Genomic DNA, 19,914 nt, shown 5'->3' with positions numbered 1-19,914 from the left:
AATCACCAACTCTGTTTATTTGTCCAAGTCAACAGTAAACCCTAAAAATACTGCAGGAACTCCAAGAATGGAGAAGGACATGCTAAATTTTTTAGAGAAAAATAAGGCTGAATATTCTGTAATTATACATTCAGGAAGGTATCCTCACTTGTTTGTTTCTTTTTTTAACAGAAACTTTTACAAATATGAGTCAAGTTTAAAAGTATATTCTTCCTTTTCTATAGTTCCATAGTAAATGAATATTTTCATGGAATAACTAAATTGGGTCTGTAAATTTTAGTGTAGAAGATTTCTTCGGCTACTGAATGATACAACTGACATTATTTGAAATTAGAATAAGGCAAAAAGTACATGTAACAGCTTAATATTTATAGTTCTGCCATCAGGAAATCATACATCTGACTAGAATATTTTTAATATAAATAAGGCACATATTTTTCAGTTATTTTACTTATTAAGTGCCAATCGTATCACGAAGTTAGTACATCAAAATCATTCCTATTTGATTATTAGCAGGTATGTTTTAGCCTACTGATTTATCTTTTTCATTCAATACTGATTTTGAAAGCAAAGGGGCTGGGATAAGGAGAGAGGACATAGAACTGCAAAAATTGCCTATTAATTACAATAAAAATTACAATAGTATAAAAATATTTATGTTATCCTAAGACCCAAGATATTCAAAATTGGATGTGAATATCAAGCTGAAAATGCAAAGGAAAAATACTTTAATTTCCCAAACAAACTGCATCATTTCCTGCTGAAAGGAAAAATTGACTAGATGAGAATTTGATGCTGTAACATATTCTGAGTTCAGAATCCTGCAATTTTTAAGGATTAAAATACTAGGGGATTCAAAGCTGTGCAATTCCATCTGACATTTGGATTGTCATTTACTATTCAGCTCCCTGTTTCATCACTCTCGGGGGGGGGGTTGAGGTTGGGGGGGAGTACTCTAACTGCATACTGGAGAAGCCTGCTCCCCCATCTCAGCTACACGCTGAGAAGGGAAATGTCCTGCCTCCTAACACCTCATTTCTTGTCTTCCCGTTTGGATTATGCATTGCCCACAATGGATTTCAAAACAACCTTGAAATCTTGTGGTATTAGAATCTCATTACCTGATATTTACCACTGATTTCCTTCCATTCAAAATATAATTTTACGTCCTTAATTTCGTAGCATAAACAAACCACTTCCAATACCCACATCTACTTGCACACCGTGGAATTGGTAATAACTCAGATTCAGTTGTTCTAATTCACCACGGCTCTTTAGGGTTGCCTCCAGAGAGGCAAAAATTCTGTCTTGCTTGTAAATAGTAACCCACTGTTGCCTGAAGGCTATGTCTAATTTATCTTATTTTGCAAAGATATGCACCTGTAGCACAATACATATTGAAATATTGAAACTTTTACTTTGGTTTACACATTAATTTCCTTAAAAACACCTTTAGCCTTTTATTTTTTTTATTTTTATTTTTTTATTCTTTTTTTTCAACGTTTATTTATTTTTGGGACAGAGAGAGACAGAGCATGAACGGGGGAGGGGCAGAGAGAGAGGGAGACACAGAATTGGAAACAGGCTCCAGGCTCTGAGCCATCAGCCCAGAGCCCGACGCGGGGCTCGAACTCACGGACCGCGAGATCATGACCTGGCTGAAGTCGGATGCTTAACCGACTGCGCCACCCAGGCGCCCCACCTTTAGCCTTTTAAAACCATTCACCATTCGGTAATTTTCATGACTTTCATATACATTTGTCAATAGTTTTTTTTTATTTTCCCCACACCTTACACTCTATTTCTTGCTCTTTATTACTGAGAATAAAGGTCTCAGACAATAGAACTGGGCTGTTTCCCCTGTTTTATAAAATATCAAGGTTAGGATAAAAACTACAGCACGTTTTTTCCTCCTGAGTTCACTTTTGTTGCCATTCTACCTTACAGAATCTGATCCTCAAGAAGTTATTCATAGTGTGCAAAGGTCCTTTATACGTTCAACTACTTTTTACATATCAAGTCTCACTACTCCCTTCTTTCTCCTCCTCTGCTTACCTAGTCTACACATTTACTTTGTCCCCAGAAGGAATAATCACAATAGAAGTATGTTAATACTGCTTTACAATTTGGATGTCACTACACTGTAGCATTTTGTCCTATCACAGACATAAACTAAGAGATTATATTATAGTTTATACTAATCTTCTCACATGGATTACCAAACAGAAAAAGCTCTAGTCCACTTCTGTTTAAAACTTCACCCACATAAATCAGGAAAAGGAGAGAGCAATGTCATGGGAACTTTTTTGATTGTTTGTTTTTAATATTTATATATTTTTGAGAGAGAGACAGACCGTGAATGAGAGAGAAGCAGAGAGAGAGGGAAACACAGAATCTGAAGCAGGCTCCAGGCTCTAAGCTGTCAGCACAGAGCCCGACGTGGCGCTTGAACTCAAAAGCCATGAGTTCATGACCTGAGCTGAAAGTCGGACGTTTAACCCACTGAGCCACCCAGGTGCCCCAATGTCATGGGACCTTTGTATTTGAAGTTAAACTGACCTGAAAATGCAGGTTTTGACTCTGTGCACGTGAATGCCTGTTTGCCTGCCTGTTATGCCAATGTGGGCATTTCTCAGAGGATCCAAGTGACAGAGACAGTGGAGTTAGAACAAAGAAAATGCATCAATAAAAGATGTATCCATTAAGTATGGACAGGAGAGAACATATACAATGTAGCCCCACAGATACATTAAATGAGTGTTACGTAAAGAAATTAACCAGATGAAATGAAGTAGAATTTCTTGATTACTGCAGTAAGAGACTTCTAACTCTACTGAGTAGATCCTGAAGTAAATCAGACCTTGTTGAACAACAAGACTTTGAAGTCTTGTTTCAGCAGAGAGGCTTGACTAGAATTGAGCAAAGGTGTTGGCGTAATAGTTCAGGCTTGGTAAAAACAGCAAGGTGACGATTTTGAGGTGAGGGATTCAAAAAATGTTAGGGAGTAAATAGTCCACTGATACTTTCTATTGAAGATTTAATGAGTCTTTTAGGAAATTTCTGGAATGAATAATGAAGTTGTTTGCAGCTAGTTTTTTATTTTGCTGGTAAAAGTCTCCTGGAATAATAATACCATATTGATGTAGACAGTGATAATACTAGATCCTATATTTATGATTTCTGTAATCTGGCAAAACATTTACTGTCTCAATATCTCTTTTCCCCATCTGTAAAATGGGAATGCTTTTTACCTGGCAGTTTGTTTGGGAAGACTGAATGAGATATTTGTTAGGTTCTGGCACAGTATTTGACCTAAGTTTTCAACAAATGCTATTTTTTTTCCCTCTTCCCTAATTTCTGGACTCTGGCTCCGAGGATTCAATAATATTTTATTTTTTATTCTATTTTTTTTAATAACTCGAAGTTTGTACACTTTGATCACCTTCACCCATTTCCCCTGTCCCCGCACCCTCCCCAGGCATCTGCCATTTTACTCTTTAGGGTAATGGCCTCAAGTCCATCCATGTTGTTGCAATGGCAGGATTTCCATATCTTTTATGACTGAATAATATTCCATGGTATATGTATATACCGCATTTTCTTTTTCTGTCCATCTCCTGACGAACCCTTAAGTTGTTTCCATGTCTTGGCTATTGTTAGTCACACTGCAGTGAACATGAAGGTGCAGTTATCTCTTCAAGATAGTGATTTTATTTCCTTTGAACCCAGAAGTGGAATTGCTGAATCGTATGGTAATTCTACTTTTAATTATTTGAGGATGCTTCATGCTGTTTTCCATAGTGGCTGCATCAATCTGCACTTCCACCAACAGTGTACCTAGGTTTTCTTTTGTATCGTTTGCTTTAGCCAGCTTTCAAATCGAACCCAAGAGTTCCTTCCATCTACTTTCCTGCATCCCAGAGCTGCTATAAATAATGATACAACCCTCCCAACCACTCTTTTACTGGATGCTGTGGGAAATTAGTACATGAGATCTTTTTATTTTAAAGTTTTAGTTCTAATCATCTTGGGGGAAATAGATGTGAGGAAGTTGTACAAGTTCCAGATAGTTCAGGAAATTGGTGTCACGGTTATTCCCAGATTTATTGAAACACCCAGGCTGGGCCTGTCTTTTATTTAGCCTGGCAAAACTACTTCTTAAAAGGGTCCCGTGGAGGTTTAATTCATATATATTTTTAAGTGACTGATAGCTTAATGCGTTTCCTATAGCAGGGCGATGTATATACCAGCTTACCAACTAAAACATTGTGTATACAAATGAACAATGACCAAATCATACATGACAATAGAAATCTGACCCACAAACTCTACAGCAACCAGTCCAGGAAGCCAAACCACAACTTCTGCAATAATTGTAGGACTTGGTTAATGACTGCCAGCTTACCTATTTTTTGCCTCCCACTCAAATCAGAATCAAAGAAAGCCACACATGATCTCTAAAACGATCATATAGACACTGTGCTTCTAATTAGCCCAACTCGCATGCCCAAAACCCTCATTCAGAGCACACCTAACACCTTCCCCTTCTCTCTCCCCCTATTTTTCCTATACTGCTTTCCCATTACCCAGCCTGTCTTTGAGTTTCTGCCAAATACATCATTTGCTGTAGAAAACTCCGAATAAATAACCTCTGATTGTTCTCATTTAGGTGGTCATTTGTTTATACACAATAAGGCATCAGCAAAATCCAGAGTCCCCAGCAACTTCCAGAGAGCCATTTACTAAACATATCACTCAAGTGTGAACCCCTAGTTCCCTCTTATTCTTCCAGATTTCATTGACTTGACTATACTCAACAGGGGCAAACTACATTCCTGCCAATAGATCTCACCAGAAGTCAGTATTAACATGAGAGGCTTTCTCCGTCACCTTAGTTAGCAATGTTCATGTTGAAGTCCCACTAATGGACACCATGAGTTCAAAAATGTGTCTCTAGGGATTAGGCCTCAGCAACAGAACACAAGTAGGTGACAAAGAAATTTAGGTGATGAAACAGAGCAATCAATCTCCTACTTACTGAAAGTCAGGCCCTAAGGTTTACGACAAAACACCTGATTTATGTCCCCACTTTTGTTGGCCAGAGAAACACCTAAGTGTCTTCTTAGGTTGGAATAGATTTTGTGAGATTTAATGCTCAAAGAAATCATGTGACACCAATAGATGAGAAAACCAAAATTCAAATACATGAGCATGTCCACAGCCAACCAAAAATTATCTGGATGACTACCAAAGACAAAAGCCAGAGATTCAAGTCCAGATGGTCTATTCGAAGTCTAATGTTCTCTCTGTTACACCCTAATAAAGTATATAGCATGTTTCTGAAACAACAATTTCACATAAGAAACCAATGTCAAACTCATAGAAATGAAGACATATTAAGTTAAATCAACATATAAAATTAATTAGTTCTTCCGTAGTATTAGCTAGGGCAGGGAATCTGTATGATATTTGTTTTGACTGCTGTCATGGCCCTTAGCACATTGTTCTATAATCATCAGATAGTCTTCAGTGTCTTCTTGATGTTAGGGACTGTGACATTTTTGTTTTTGTGTCTCCAGTCTTAACAATTTGCAACACATCACAGACTCACAATAAGTGTTTGCTGAATAAATGTAGAAATTTTGTGAGGCAGTCAAGAGATTTCAAACCAAGAGCTATGTTTGCACCATCTCTGGAAATTAGTCAGGTCAATTCATCTACCTGGGACTTGCACTAGATTAGTGCTTCTCAACTATTTTTTTTTTCATTACTTATTCCCCTAAGGAGTCTTTTTTAGATATTTTTAAAAATCGTCACTGTCTCATCACATTTTAGTATACCGGCTTATCTAATACATGTATATCTGTGTTTTATACATAAAAATGTTAAGATTTTCTTCTTACCCTCCAAGAACCAATATTGCCCTCATTGAAAATACATAGCACTACATGGTGATGTATGAATACATGGTTGATGAATATCCCAACTACAAAATGCTGTAATTATTCAATTTCTTAGGTTTTACAATTATTACAAATGATGTGTTAGTCTTAAGGTTGGTAAGGAACTGTGTGAAACACAAAGAGGTGACTGATAGTGAAAATTATAGAATCAGGGCAAGATAAATATTATTCTGATCATATATAATCAGGCTCCTTCTATTCTAAACATGGACACTGACTTTTGACCAGGGATCAAAATCTTCTTGTGGTTATAGCTTTCCAGTTTGTACCATCGATCTCCCAGAGGCCCGCATGCTGGTAGGCCTCACTCGGAAATGATGTACATTAAAGGAAAAGCCTCCAATCATGAATCAGATCCTGGAGTGAGCAAGCCAAAGTCTCTAAAATTGAACGGCTCAGCAGGGACTCTAACACTGCTTTAATTTGAACATTCTGATTTTTTCCTATTTATACATATCTTGGGTAGTCTCTTGGCTTAAAATCAAGTAACAAGCATATTCTTACAATGGACCTAATTAATAATTTGTGCCTGGATTTATACTGCATTACAACTGAATGAAGATTAAAAGAATAATTTGTCCTCCTCAACACTACATGCTACTCTGAAGCTATATAGGCTCATTTTTAATTTTTTTTTTTTTTTTTTTTGAGAGAGAGAGAGAGAGAGAGCGTGCAAGCAGGGGAAAGGGCAGAGGGAGACAGAGAGAGAGAATCTTAAGCAGGCTCCAGTGTGGAGCCTGATGTGAACCTTGATCCCACAACCCTGGAATCACGACCTGATCCAAAATCAAGAGGTGGATGCTCAACCAACTGAGCCACCAAGGGGCCCTCAATTTTACATTCTTATACAATAATTCTCTGGGATTCTCTCTCTGTGTGCCTCTCTCTCTCTGTCTCTCTCTCTCTGTGTCTCTCTCTCTCTCTCCCCCTTTCTCTATCTCTGTCTCTTCCTCCCTCAACTCCTCCCTCCCTCCCTCAGAATGTTCCAGTATGATTGATGGACAAACGAATTCTACAACAAATCCAAGCTATATCATAATAGGTCATGATAAAACATTACAGTGATACTGACTTCAAAAATATTGCCATGGTAACCAGCAAAATTTGGATTTGAATGTGGTGAGAGAAAATGACTATCTCTCAACAAACAAAAGAAAAAATAACAGTTAAGGGTACAGAGTGATCTTGCCTTAGTAACCTGATTAACAAAGCTCTCTGTAAGGAGTATCACTCAGTGGTACCATTGCCCTTCATTTCCTTGGCACTAGGAATGAATAAACAGTGATACAAAGAAAACAAACTATGAGTAATAAGCTAATAAATACTCTGGTTATAAAATACAGTATTTGGTGCTTTGTTGCCAGTGACTGTGCTTTGAACTGATTTCAGTAGGGGTTTCAATTTTTTTTTTTTTTATGTACTAAAAAGAGAGAGATGTCAAAACCCAGATTTGGTCCATCTCTGGTAATTTTAGCTCATGAAGGTCACAGGTCTCTGCTCAACGTAATTTCAAAGCCTATGCTCCTCTCACCAGACTTCCCTAAATAATGCCAAGTCAAACTAATCCCCAGAAGTTTTCTCCAGGTAATCACTTCATCGCCCACTCAATCAGATGGGCTTTCCATTCATTTCATCTTTTTTTTCCAAGTGTTCAGATTTTCAGATTTGGTTGTACAAATCATTAGAATACGCTTGCCATTAAAAGATATATGTGCTGTTGCATATTTGATGATATTGTTTTGAAGTTGGAACCATCCTGTTTGAAAACAGCAGTTGCCATAGGAACAGGTTTTCCAACTAGATCTTACAAGGAGAAGTATGTCATAAATAATTGGCAATGCCCTGAGGGAGCTGTTAAACACCCAAAGAAAGGCAAGAAAAGAAAAAGAAGAGAGATGCCAGAGGACAGCCACAGAGTGACATTCCACAGGGAAAAGGCAAATGCTGTCTAAATACCCTAGATTCCGATTAAGGTAATAAATTAAACTTTAAGATTCCAAATCAATACCTGAAATGCAGTGCTGAGTTAATTCTAGTGCAGAGTTAAAAGAAAAGTGGTCATAAATAAAAGACCACAATCACATTCTGTATTAATAACTCTCCTATCCAGGAGTGAATTAATGGCACTCAGTTCCCTGTTACATAAACGTAATAACATAACTCAAGAAAAGCATATATTATGGTTCAAAGACTCGTTCCTAAATGCACAGATTTCTCTTCAGGAAGAGCTGCTCTGCCATAAAGTGCTTGGCAGCCAGAATGCAGGAACTGGCCCAGTGGTGCGATCCAGAGGTGGAGGGAGCTGAGACTTAGGCCCTTTGCTCTGGGCTCTTTCCTTTGTTGCACGGGGTGTTGACTTTTAATCTTATTTCTTCTCTCATTGTCTCTCCAAGCCCTCTCCTCTCACGTTAATCTCTAGCTCCAGCCCTGGTTACAGCCCTGCTGATTTTGCGCAGGAGAACTCGTCACTTGGGATTGAAACCTAGTTGGAAGGGAACAGAAAGAACTCTGGCATGTCTGTGGGAGTTCTGTGAGGTCAAAACGTATACTGGTGACCTGGAGTTCCTATGGAAGAGGGAAAGCTATTCTCAGCCATATTTATTGAAGAGACAGACCCACAAAGACTCTCTTTACATGGACCACGCCCTACTGTTAGTTGAAAACTGAAACAAATCAGACCCTGGCTCTGCATCCACAGTTCCTCCTTCTCATTCAGGCTTTCATTGGTTCTAGAAGCCTCTTCAGGGTGGGCTGCTCACTGGATGAAACCCTGGAGGTAACAAGCACACAGTGCCTTCCTCAGTTCCCCTTATCATAGCTGTAATGGGCTGGATTATTGTCAAATATTACTACTATATACTAGGGGAACGCAACAAAATTATTCAAGAAAATGCAGACCACATATCCATGGACAAGTTTCCAAAGTCCTTGATGTTACGTAAGAGCACTAGTGAATCCCCAGAGTGTCAGAAGGTGCTTGTCCCCTCTTTTCTTTTTTGCTGTATTCGCGTCGTGCATGTGGTTTACATGGGTCAAGATGCAAACCTGCGTTTTAATCCAAGGGGCACGTTTGCTGTACTGCCTAGAAAAAATCGTTAGGCCCAATGATTTTGGCAGCAATTAGGACAAGTTTTTTCAATCTAGAGCCAGAGACAGGGCAGGCAAAAATAGTCCTTTGAAAATAAAATGCATTGCTGGAATTACAAAGAGAAAGAAGAAAAAGGAGGAAGAGGGTAAGGGAGGAGGAGGAGAACAAACACTACAAACTTTTGTAAAGTGTCTTGTAGAAAGATAGAACTTCCTCAAGTTCTCTATAGTAAAGCTCAGGATGTATAGTGGATAAAGATTCTTTTTTAAAGTCTAGAAGCTCTGCAACTGAAGACCATGTGTCTGAGAGTTCCTTAAAAGTACCAGTATAACTGTGTTCAAATAAGTGAGCACATAAAGCATACTCTGATCTCAGAAAGTAGAAACCAGAATAAATAGGGCCAAAGCTACTGTTAAAGAGTAAGAAATCATAATTAAGAATTTCATTAGTTTTCAGAAAGGACTTGAAAATACAACATATTAAATTATTAATTTATTCTTAAAACCAATTCTAATTCATTAAAATTAATTTTAAATAATAATGTTGAATTGTATAGTTTTCCTTCTGTTTCATCTCAGGTTCCTTTGCTGGGCCCAGCCGGGAGCCTGGGTTTGTGGGAGCTGACAGGGAGTCTGAGGGCCATGGGATCTACCCAGGGCTCCTGGAGCCAGCAGGTGCCAGGGCAAACTGGGGTGTGGGGAGGGAGAGAGCTGGGTTCCCAGAAGCCACTGGAAGCCTAGTGCTACAGAAGCCACCTGAGATTACAGGAGCTGCCTGGTACCATTAGAGCTGACAGGCACCATGGTGAGCTGGGGGCCTGGATTCCTGGGAGACCCCAGGGAGCCACTCTGGGGCAGGTCCTCTCTTAGTCAGTGCTCACTTCAGTCTCCTTCCACAGGGAAATTGTGTCCCTCCGTGCTAGGCTGCTGGGGCTTAGGGGATGGGTGATGGAGTATGTCAATCTGTTATTCCTACCTTCCCTGCATTTTGTTGTTTTTTTTTTTTTTTTTAATTTCTGTGCTTCACCCAGCTGCTGTAATACCTCACATGGAAACCTTGTCTCTTTTGATGGTATTTTTATGGTTCTAGCATATGGACTACAAAATCCCCAAGCTTGAAATTCAACAGAAATCAATTTAATACCTAAGAACAGCCATCCAGGGCTGTTTTAATGACTTCCATCCATTAACATAGAAGAAGTCAAGAATAACATGAGTAAAAACCAAAATGTGTGCATAAATTGGAGAAGCATACACAGATAACATCTATCATTTCTGCTTAAACACTTTGTGGCCACTCTAAAAAAAAATATATGAGATAATGATGACCTAAATGGGGTGGCAGTAGAAAGAGACATTTTGAAAAAGAAAATGCAATGTGATTTAGTGATTGAAAGAATGATGGAATCTAAATTCACTTTAATCGAACATTTTGAACTAGGCAATTTGCATAAATAAATGAATAAAAATTCCATGAATGGAAAAAGGGAAATGGAGAGGGAATTTGTTTGGTGGGGAGAATGATTAAGTCAGGCCCTAGGTATGTTTCATCTAGTATATTTTCATCTAGGCACAATCATGGGATAATCATAGCACAGAGAGAGGATGGAGTTAGAGGCATAACTTGATGCCATCATTAACAGCTAAAAGTAGATGGAGATGATTTATATTTTAAGGCAGTATTTTGAAAGCAGAGACTGAACAACACAATAAATGAAGCTGTTTGAGGTTTCGCTTTAAACAGCACTGTCTCTCTTGTAGATAACATAGAAATAGTTTTACCCAAATGTGATAATCTGTGACTTTAAATTGGAGGTTTGGGGCCATTTTTGTTTAATGATTTTGTACGATTGAGTTTGGCTCTCCATTGTCATTTGTTTTATTTTACTTCAGTATGTTTTTTGTTTCTCCATTTCTTTTTCCTGAATCCTTTGGGATTAATCAAATATCTTTCCACATTCTGTTTCAATTCTTCCATTGGCCTGTTAGCTATACCTCTTTATATTGTGTTTTCTTTCTTTTCTTTTTTATTCTTTGTTAGTTGTTCTAGGAATTACAGTATGCTCCATTTATTTATCCTGATCTACTACATTGTCCTACGTTATATAAAACATGATATCTTTATAGCACTGTGGCCCCATTTACTCCCTAACTTTATGTTTTTGTCATAGGTATTACATGCATAACTACAGATTTCATGAATCCCACAACACAGTACTATAAGTTTTGCTTAGAACTGTCATATGTCTTTTTTAAAAAATGAGCAAATAAAAGAAAACATGTAGGACTGTATGTTCATTCACATATTTAGCATGGATGATACCTTCCATTATGTCATATAAATTAGAGTTTCCATTTGATCTCATTTTCTTCAAGTATAAAGAACTTAACCTTAGCATTTCTTATGGTGCAGGTCAGCTAGAAATGAATTCTCTATCTGAAATTTTTATCTATCTGAAAATTCTTTCATTTGTTTTTATTCTTTTTTAAAAATTGTTTTAACATATTTATTTTTGAGAGAGGGACATGGACAGACAGAGCATAAGTGGGGGAGGCGCAGAGAGAGAGAGGGAGACACAGAACCTGAATCTGGCTCCAGGCTCTGAGCTGACAGCACAGAGCCCAACACGGGGCTTGAGCTCATAAACCACAAGATCATGACCTGAGCTGAAGTCGGATGCTTAACCTACTGAGTCACCCTTGTTTGTTTTTATTCTTGAAGAATATTTTTGGTGGACATAGCATCTCAATTGACAAGTTTTGTTTGTTTGTTTGTTTGTTTGTTTCCTCATCACTTTAAAGATATCACCCCACGGAGTATGAGCTTCATGGCTTCTGATGAGAAGTTTGCCATCATTTTGTAAGTAACGGGTCATTTTCTCTCTGACTGCTTTCAGGATTAATCATCAAATATTTTTTGATATTTTGTTTCATTTCCTCCATTGGCCTGTTAGGTATACCTCTTTATACTGTATTTTCTTTCTTTCTTGTAAAGATTTTCCTTTTATCTTTGGTTTCCAGTAGTTTAAATATATTTAGAGGTGTGGCTTTTTTTTTGTCTCTCTCTGACCGAAGGTTGCTGAGCCTCATAAATGTTAAATTTATATCCTTCATCCCATTTGAGAAATTTTTGGCTGTTGTTTCTCTAAATTTCTTCTGCTCTATTTTATTTCTTCTCCTTCTGGTTGAATTGCATATATATTTGACCAGTCATTAATATTCTATGTGTCACGAGGATCTGTTCTTTATTTTATTCATCTTTCCCTCTCGTTTTTACATTGGATAATTTTTTTAATTTTTGTTTTTACATTTATTTATTTTTGAGAAACAGAGTGAGACAAAGCGTGAGTGGGGGAGGGGCAGAGAGAGAAGGAGACACAGAATCTGAAGCAGGCTCCAGGCTCTGAGCTGTCAGCACAGAGCCTGATGCAGGGCTCGAACCCACAAACTGTGAGATCGTGACCTGAGCCAAAGTCGGACGCTCAACCGACTGAGCCACCCAGGCGCCCCTACATTGGATAATTTTTAATGAGCAATCCTCAAACTCAACGTTGTTTTCCTATGCAATCTGAAAATTTCTTTTCAGATATTACACTTTTAGTTCTAAACTTCTCAATTTTTATAGTTTTAGAATTCTTACTTCTGAGATTCCCCACCTGGTCATTTAGTATAACCACATTTTTTCAAGTCCTTGAAGATGTACATAATATCTTTTTAAAAATCTTTGTCTGCTAGTTCTTAGAGTTAGGTTTGATTGACTTTATTTTTCTGGACTATGGGTGATATATCCCTATTTCTTCTCAGGTCTGGTAGTGTATATTGTATGCATTAGATTGTGGACAAGAGATTGTAGGAAGTCTGAATTATGGCTTTACCCTGTAGATGGTGTTGACTTTGTTCTGGCAAGCAATCAAATTACTATGGGATGATGTTGGTTCTGTCAGAGTTACTCCTATGATCTGTTGTGGCAGATTTCTTTTGGTTTTGAATTTAGAACTGTGGTATGTCCTTTACCATAGATGTGATAATATCCATAAAATATCCAAAATGTGGTCATTGTGAGGTCTTCAACAGTGACAGTTCCAGCTGCCCAGCAAGGCCTCTCTACTCTGATGGGGTTGTAACTCCAATGTCTTCCAGAACTGCAGAACCTTTAATATCAGCTGACCTCTTTCAGGTCTCAGTCTTTCAGCAGGCAATCTCTGCTAGACCTTATAAATACTTCTCTGGATGTGTGCAGCTCAATCCTTGGCCAATTATATATGACCGACTCCCACACAGATGTCGGGGTTCTCTTTCTGGTCAGCTGTCTCTTCTCTAGTATGCTGCCCCACAAACTTCAACTATTTAGGCAGCATGGAATTTTAAACCTCTGTTTCCTCAACCCAGAAATTCAGCCCACTCCTCTGCTTGGGGTCTAACTCCTTGTTCTACAATAGCAAAGTGCCCTAGCTGAAAATCCAGGGAAATCTTGGTCAGTCACTGGGCTCTTATGTTGTGTGTTTGCCTTTTCTAAAGGATCATAGTCCTCCTACATTATCTTTTGTTCAGTGTTTGAAAATAGTTACATTGAATATTTTGTTCAGTTTTGTAGTTTTTTTTATTGAGAAGGCTATTTACTTTGTGGCCAAAAACTGAAATCATCTGGATCTATTTTTTTTTTTTTCGTGATAGCTATCGGCCCTTGACACATTATAGTCTTTTAGTTTATTTTTTTATTGTAAATCTTCCCCCATCCCACCTTGATTGAAATGTCCAAGAGAGCCAATATTTTGTCTGTAGTTTAATGCTCTAACCACCTCATCTAGAATAGTAACTAACATATATGGGTTTTTTCAAAATGTTATTCATTATTCAATGAATGAGTGAACAATTTCCATAATCTCACTCCATAATCTCATGTCCATAATCTCACATATTCTCAGTAAATTGGCTTTTTAAAACAATATTACAAGTTTTTAGTTCATTTCTGTAACTGTGAAACAAAGATCCCTAAACTGGTACTCAGCTGACAACTCTTACCCATATTTAATTCTCTGAGTAGAAGCAGTATCCTTGTAGCATCTGTTTATATCCACCATTGTTGCCACATTCCAAGTTCATCGTTTTATTATAAAATGTATTATACCTGTGAATATGGATGTGTGTATACTAGTATACATAGTGTTTTGTATAGTTTCAGAAATAATAATAAAATAAAACCTATGAAGCAACCACCCTAATTATGAAACTATCCATTATCATTAACTTTGAGGATCCTTGTGTGTCCTTGATATCATCACTTTCCCTCTATAATACTTTCCCTTTTATAATACTATAAAACAATTACGCATCCAACATTTGTGCTGCTTCTAGTTTTTTGTTACACAAAAATTCTTCTTAGGATGATCCTATACGTGTCTCCAGGTATAACATGCAAGTTTCTGTAAGGTATATGTACCTAGAGTGGAATTTTTGTGGTCTTTGGTATGGAAATGTTAAATTTAAAAGATAATTTCAAATAGTTTTTCAAAGAGTCTGTTCCAATATACACTTCAAAATTCAGCTCATGAAAGTTCCCATTGCTCAATATACTTATCAATTATTTAGTACTATCAGATTTATAAATTATAGCCATTCTGATAGGTGAAATGTTATTTCACAATGCTTAATTTGCCGTTTCCTGTTTACAAATGAGGTTGGATATGATTTCATGTTTGCAGTCCATGCATATTTCCCCACTACCAAGTGTCTATGTGTATCTATTGCTCATTTTTTTTCTCTTATGTTGCTTCCTTTTGTTGATTTATAGATATCTTTATATAGTATGGATACTCACAGTCTCTTTACTATAATGTTTATCAAATAGCTTCTCCACATTTGTGGCTTTCTTTTTCTCTTCATGATGGTTGCTTTTGAAGGACAGAGGTTGTTAATGTGAATGCAGTCATATCTCTCAGTCTGTACTCAGCTCTTTTGTGATAAGGATTATTTGTGTTTTATTTAGAAATCCTTCTTATACCCCAAGGATAAGCTCCTCCTCTCAAGTTCTTTTCTAAAATGTGTACAATTTCACCTTTCTCATGGAAGTCCTTGTCCCAACAGGATCTGGTTTTTTGTATATATGAGGTAGAGATCCATTTTCATTTTTCCATATGGATGAACAGTTTTCCTAATGTCATTTCTGGAATGGTTCTTTACTCTCTGTTCTGCAACACCAACTTGTTTAATTATCAGATTCCCATATATCAGCATGAGTCAGGCCATTTTTAAGCCCAGTATTCTGTTCTATTCTGTTTGTGCTAACTGATCTCCTTTTCAGGGTGCTGCTATAAGCATAGGCCCTCTCCCTACATTTTTGGAGTCTCTACCTTTTTAGATTTTCTGGCTTTAACTCTCAGTTTTATATTCACAAGAAAGAGAACCTCATGGGTCCAGGTCAATCAAGTGTCTGTCTACTCCAAGTTCTATAATATATGGTAGGAATCAGGATCTTCCCTGAAAGCAAATAGGGCCACTAGAGGCCCACCGCAGCCTCCACAGAGGGTGAAACTATTGTGGGAAAGGGAGCTGGCCCAGGGCTTTCTACTCTGACTAATGTCAAAGCAGGATACTGTACCTATATGCAGTTACAAAAGAGTTTGACTAAATCCTTTTCAGAAACTGCTCACAAAACAGCCCCCCAATAATTATAACAATGAACTATTCTTTGCTTACCAACAAGACAAAGATTTATTCAAATTATAATTGATCATCTTCCAAAGGATGCAACGAAAGAAGCATGCATGCGTGGTGATAGGAATTTAATTCTATACAACTTTTCTACATAGCAAATTAGCAGTATTTGTCAAAAACTTTAGAAAGGTATGTATCCCATAAAGTAATAATTCTAAGACAATATCTTATGAGAATAATAATAGATTTATTAAAAGGTGTCTTAGGTCAATTTCTTCATAAGCAGAGCACAGGCAAACCTTTTTTCCAAGTGATTTATTAAAAGAAGTGTTCCCAGGGCAAGGCGGTAAGCCGGTGGAAGAAGGAGGGGGAAAAGAGAGGAAGCAAAGCAAGGGTGTAGTTGTAGGTAAAGCTTCAGGCAAGCTGCAGCTAATCCCTCAGGGAAACCTTGAAGTTGAAGTCATGCCTTAGAGCTGTCTTACCACAGGCGAAGTTCCTGTGCAGTCATATCTGGGCACCTGCCAGTCATTGTTTAAACACTGAATTTCCCAGGCACGTAATGACATTGTTACAACAGTTGTACTACTCACAGTTAATTATAATAGCAAAACAAAACAAAATAAAACTGCAGCAATTATTTAATAGTTAAAAATGGTAAAAAAAAAAATCATGTCATTAAATATCTAGTTCTTTAATAAAATGGCAAAATGCTCATGATATATTCTTAAAAATCAGAATATATATATATATATAAAATGAGGCAAATTATATTACAAATGTATAAAATATATAGGTAATATATATTACAATAGATAATATATATTACAATATATTACAAATATATACTATATATTACAATATATATTACAAATATAATAATAGAGATAGAGAAATAGGAATACATATGCAGAAATAGTTATATTTTCTACCCTATACTCTATATTTTCACAATTATTTACCAGTTTAAGTGCACAATACAGTTTTGGAGAAAGTGAAAGCAAGCGAAAAAGCAAAAGAGAAAAAGAGATCTCGCATTAACGTCTATAAATGTAAATATGCAAATTGCATCAAGCTTAATGCCAGTACCCTCCGGACAACTGTTACTTGGAAACTGTTTGGGAAATGCTTCTCTCACCTCAACTCCACTTCATCCATTCAGCATCTGGCTACTTGTTCCCTGTTTCACAGGGAAATGCTTAGACCGCAGCCTTTGATGTAGACACCCTGATGATTCTAAATGCTGTGGCCCTGAGCGTGTGTGTGTGTGTGTGTGTGTGTGTGTGTGTGTGTCTACATGCCTTGATCTCCACAGGATAAATCAACAAAACTGTCCTGTGCGGTACATTGGAAATTGTAACTGAGAACCATTGTCATAAGTGAAACTGGAGGATATTGAACAAACTTTAGAAAGACCGGAGTGAGCTACAGGGGGAAGAACTGAGCTGCTTCAGGTGACTGCCCCAGGAAGGACATCTGAGCTGCCATCTCTCTGGGGAAAGTGTCCCACAGTTGCCAGTACACGTCTCCACAGGAGAAACATTGGGGAGTCCCCTACGGCAGCTCCATGCATGAGCCAGTGTCCATCCCCATGATCAAGGCATCTCTTTCAAAAGGCTACATATTTGTTCTTTCTAATCCAAGTATTTTAAGTCCAGTAAAAGCATTACTTAAACAAAAGGCCAAACTATTTTGAATGATCAAAAATCTTAAAGTTAATTTGCTTCAAAATCTTCCTCGACCTGAAAAATGCCCTTTCACATTTGGATATCTCCAAATTGGCCCAGTGAATTTTTGTGTAACCTCACCATATGTGGCTCAAATTGAGATGAAGAATGAGAAATTTCAGCAAACGGGACTTAAAAAAAATAGACAAGGAAGAGGAAATAGGCTGTTTAAATAAAAAATGACTTTTCCACCCATAAATATAGGGTTGCCACTTTCACATTACTATACAATCAATTTAACATCCTTGGGTATCATAAGATAACTTTATCATCCATGGCTTATATCCATTTCAAGCAACATTCTTCTGATTTCTAATTTTAAAGTGAATTCTAGATTGTACCAGAATATGCAATAACATATGCCTACACACAAGACCACATCACATTCCTTACGTTGGGCTATATTTTACTGTATTGACAGTCCTTACAGTAAAGTGGCATCTGAAAATGTATTTGAAACTGTAAATTAGTATTAAAAATCACACTTTGTTTTATTTCTTCCAACTAAAACCAATATGCTTCATTTTAAAGTTAAAGATTATGATTTCAAATACATGTATCAAGAGCATTATCCTAACTATTAATTACAGATTTACTTTGAAACATAAACTTCTACTCTTCATCACTGTGCCAGTGTTCTAGGGGTGCCATAACAAAATACCACAGATTGTGCAGTGTAAACAACAGAAAGGTAGTTTCTTACGATTCTAGAGGCTGGAAGTCAGAGATCAATGGGTCAGCAGGGTTCATTTCTTTTGAGGCCTCTCCCCTTGCCTTGTAGATGGCCATCTTATTTTTTTGTCTTCAATAGTATTTCCTCTGTTCCTGTCTGTGTCCAAATTTCCTCTTCTTATAAGGACACCAGTCATATTGGATTAAGACCCACCCAAATGACCTCATTTTACCTTAATCACCTATTTATAGACCCTGTTTCCAAATAGAGTTAACATTCTCAAGTATTGGGGGTTAGTATTTCAATATGAATTGGGGGTAGGGAAAGACATAATTCAGTCCAGTCATCTACTAGCACATGACATCTCACAAAGAAAAGTGGACGTTTTCCTGACTTGTAGTTTTTGACTGCAGAAGGGTTCATCCATAGGATCTTAATTGTCTCTCACAGGACAGAACATAATGATGCCTCTGTGTAGTTATGGGAAACATGAACACTCAACCAACCTATCTGCCTGTGTCTTCTCAGCACCCAATACTTTACCTCTGAGGAATGGTGTGCCTCTATAACAGAGTAGGCTCAGTATGAGGGAGGCATAATGTTGGCCCATAGAACTAATGCAACCTACAGAGAGATCAAAACAAAGACATTGGTTTCATCAGCTCCCCTAACCACCACAAGTAACCAAGTTAAAAATAATATTACAAAGGCAGTGGGGGGGGGGGGGAATTTACCAATAAATTTTATCTTGTTTCTTTAAGGCAGTATAAGATCCTAATCAGGGTTAAATTTCATGTAAGCTTACTGTTATGTTTATCCTAAAAAAAAGGTTTGTTTTAAGTTTTTTTGTTTTTAATTTTCATACATTATTCCCCTTTTGTGAAATAGATTCTGTTCTTCCTTCATGTTCTCAAAGTCTACTTATTTTCTAATACTTAATTCCAATCCCACCTCTGGTGATACTTCTTCAAATATTTTAGCTTAGATTTCTCTCTCATCCCTTGGCTTAACAGGCAGTGTAACATAGTTTGTTTTTGAATGGTTTTTGTTTAATTTATGTCTTACGAGTTGTGTTCCTCCCAGCCAGACAATAAAATTGGAAAGAGTAGAGATTGTAGTTTCTAGTCCTCTGTATACAATTGAGGGAATATAGTAGGTTTAATATATATATATACATTGACTAATAAACTGGAGTATGTCCATCATGACCATTGTTCACAAGATGCTGTCTCTAAACGATCACTTATAGCCTAGTAGGGTAAATTCTCAATGCAATTAGCAATTGCAATATGTTTGATGGGTATTTTTAGGATGAAGCTCGAGTAGTGAAAATGTGGAACCACTGAAAGGTGTTATCTACAAAAGTGATGTGATTAAGTTGCATTTTTAGAACTCACTGTGGGCACTGTGGCTGGATATGGCAATATGCCTGGCAAGAATTTTTAGTGGCCTGGACTTGGCTAATGGCAGGAATGGAAAGAGAAAAATACACTGGATACACATTTAGGAGGGGCAAACAATAGGCACAGCTGTGGAGTATAAGAAAAGCAATCTTAAGTGGCATGCAGATTTTAGGCTTAAACACCTGAGTGGATAGACATAATGTTTACAAGAAAAATAGATATGGGAAGGAAGATGATGGCTTCATGCCTGATCTTGTTAAGCCTGAAGTGATAAATATCCGAGTAGAAATGCCAATAAATTATGTTAATCTGATTCATGATCTAATGGCCTCCCAAAAGCCCATTTCCTAATACCATCACATTGGAGGTTAGGATTTCAACAGATGAGTTTAGAGGGACACACATATTCA

The sequence above is a fragment of the Lynx rufus genome, unplaced genomic scaffold (assembly GCF_022079265.1).
Source record: "Lynx rufus isolate CCGP_SWC_20201006 ecotype Redwood Valley unplaced genomic scaffold, mLynRuf1.p SCAF_8, whole genome shotgun sequence".
Taxonomy (NCBI): Eukaryota; Metazoa; Chordata; class Mammalia; order Carnivora; family Felidae; genus Lynx; species Lynx rufus.
The sequence above is the reverse complement of the archived record's forward strand: the minus strand, read 5'-3'. Positions refer to the sequence as shown.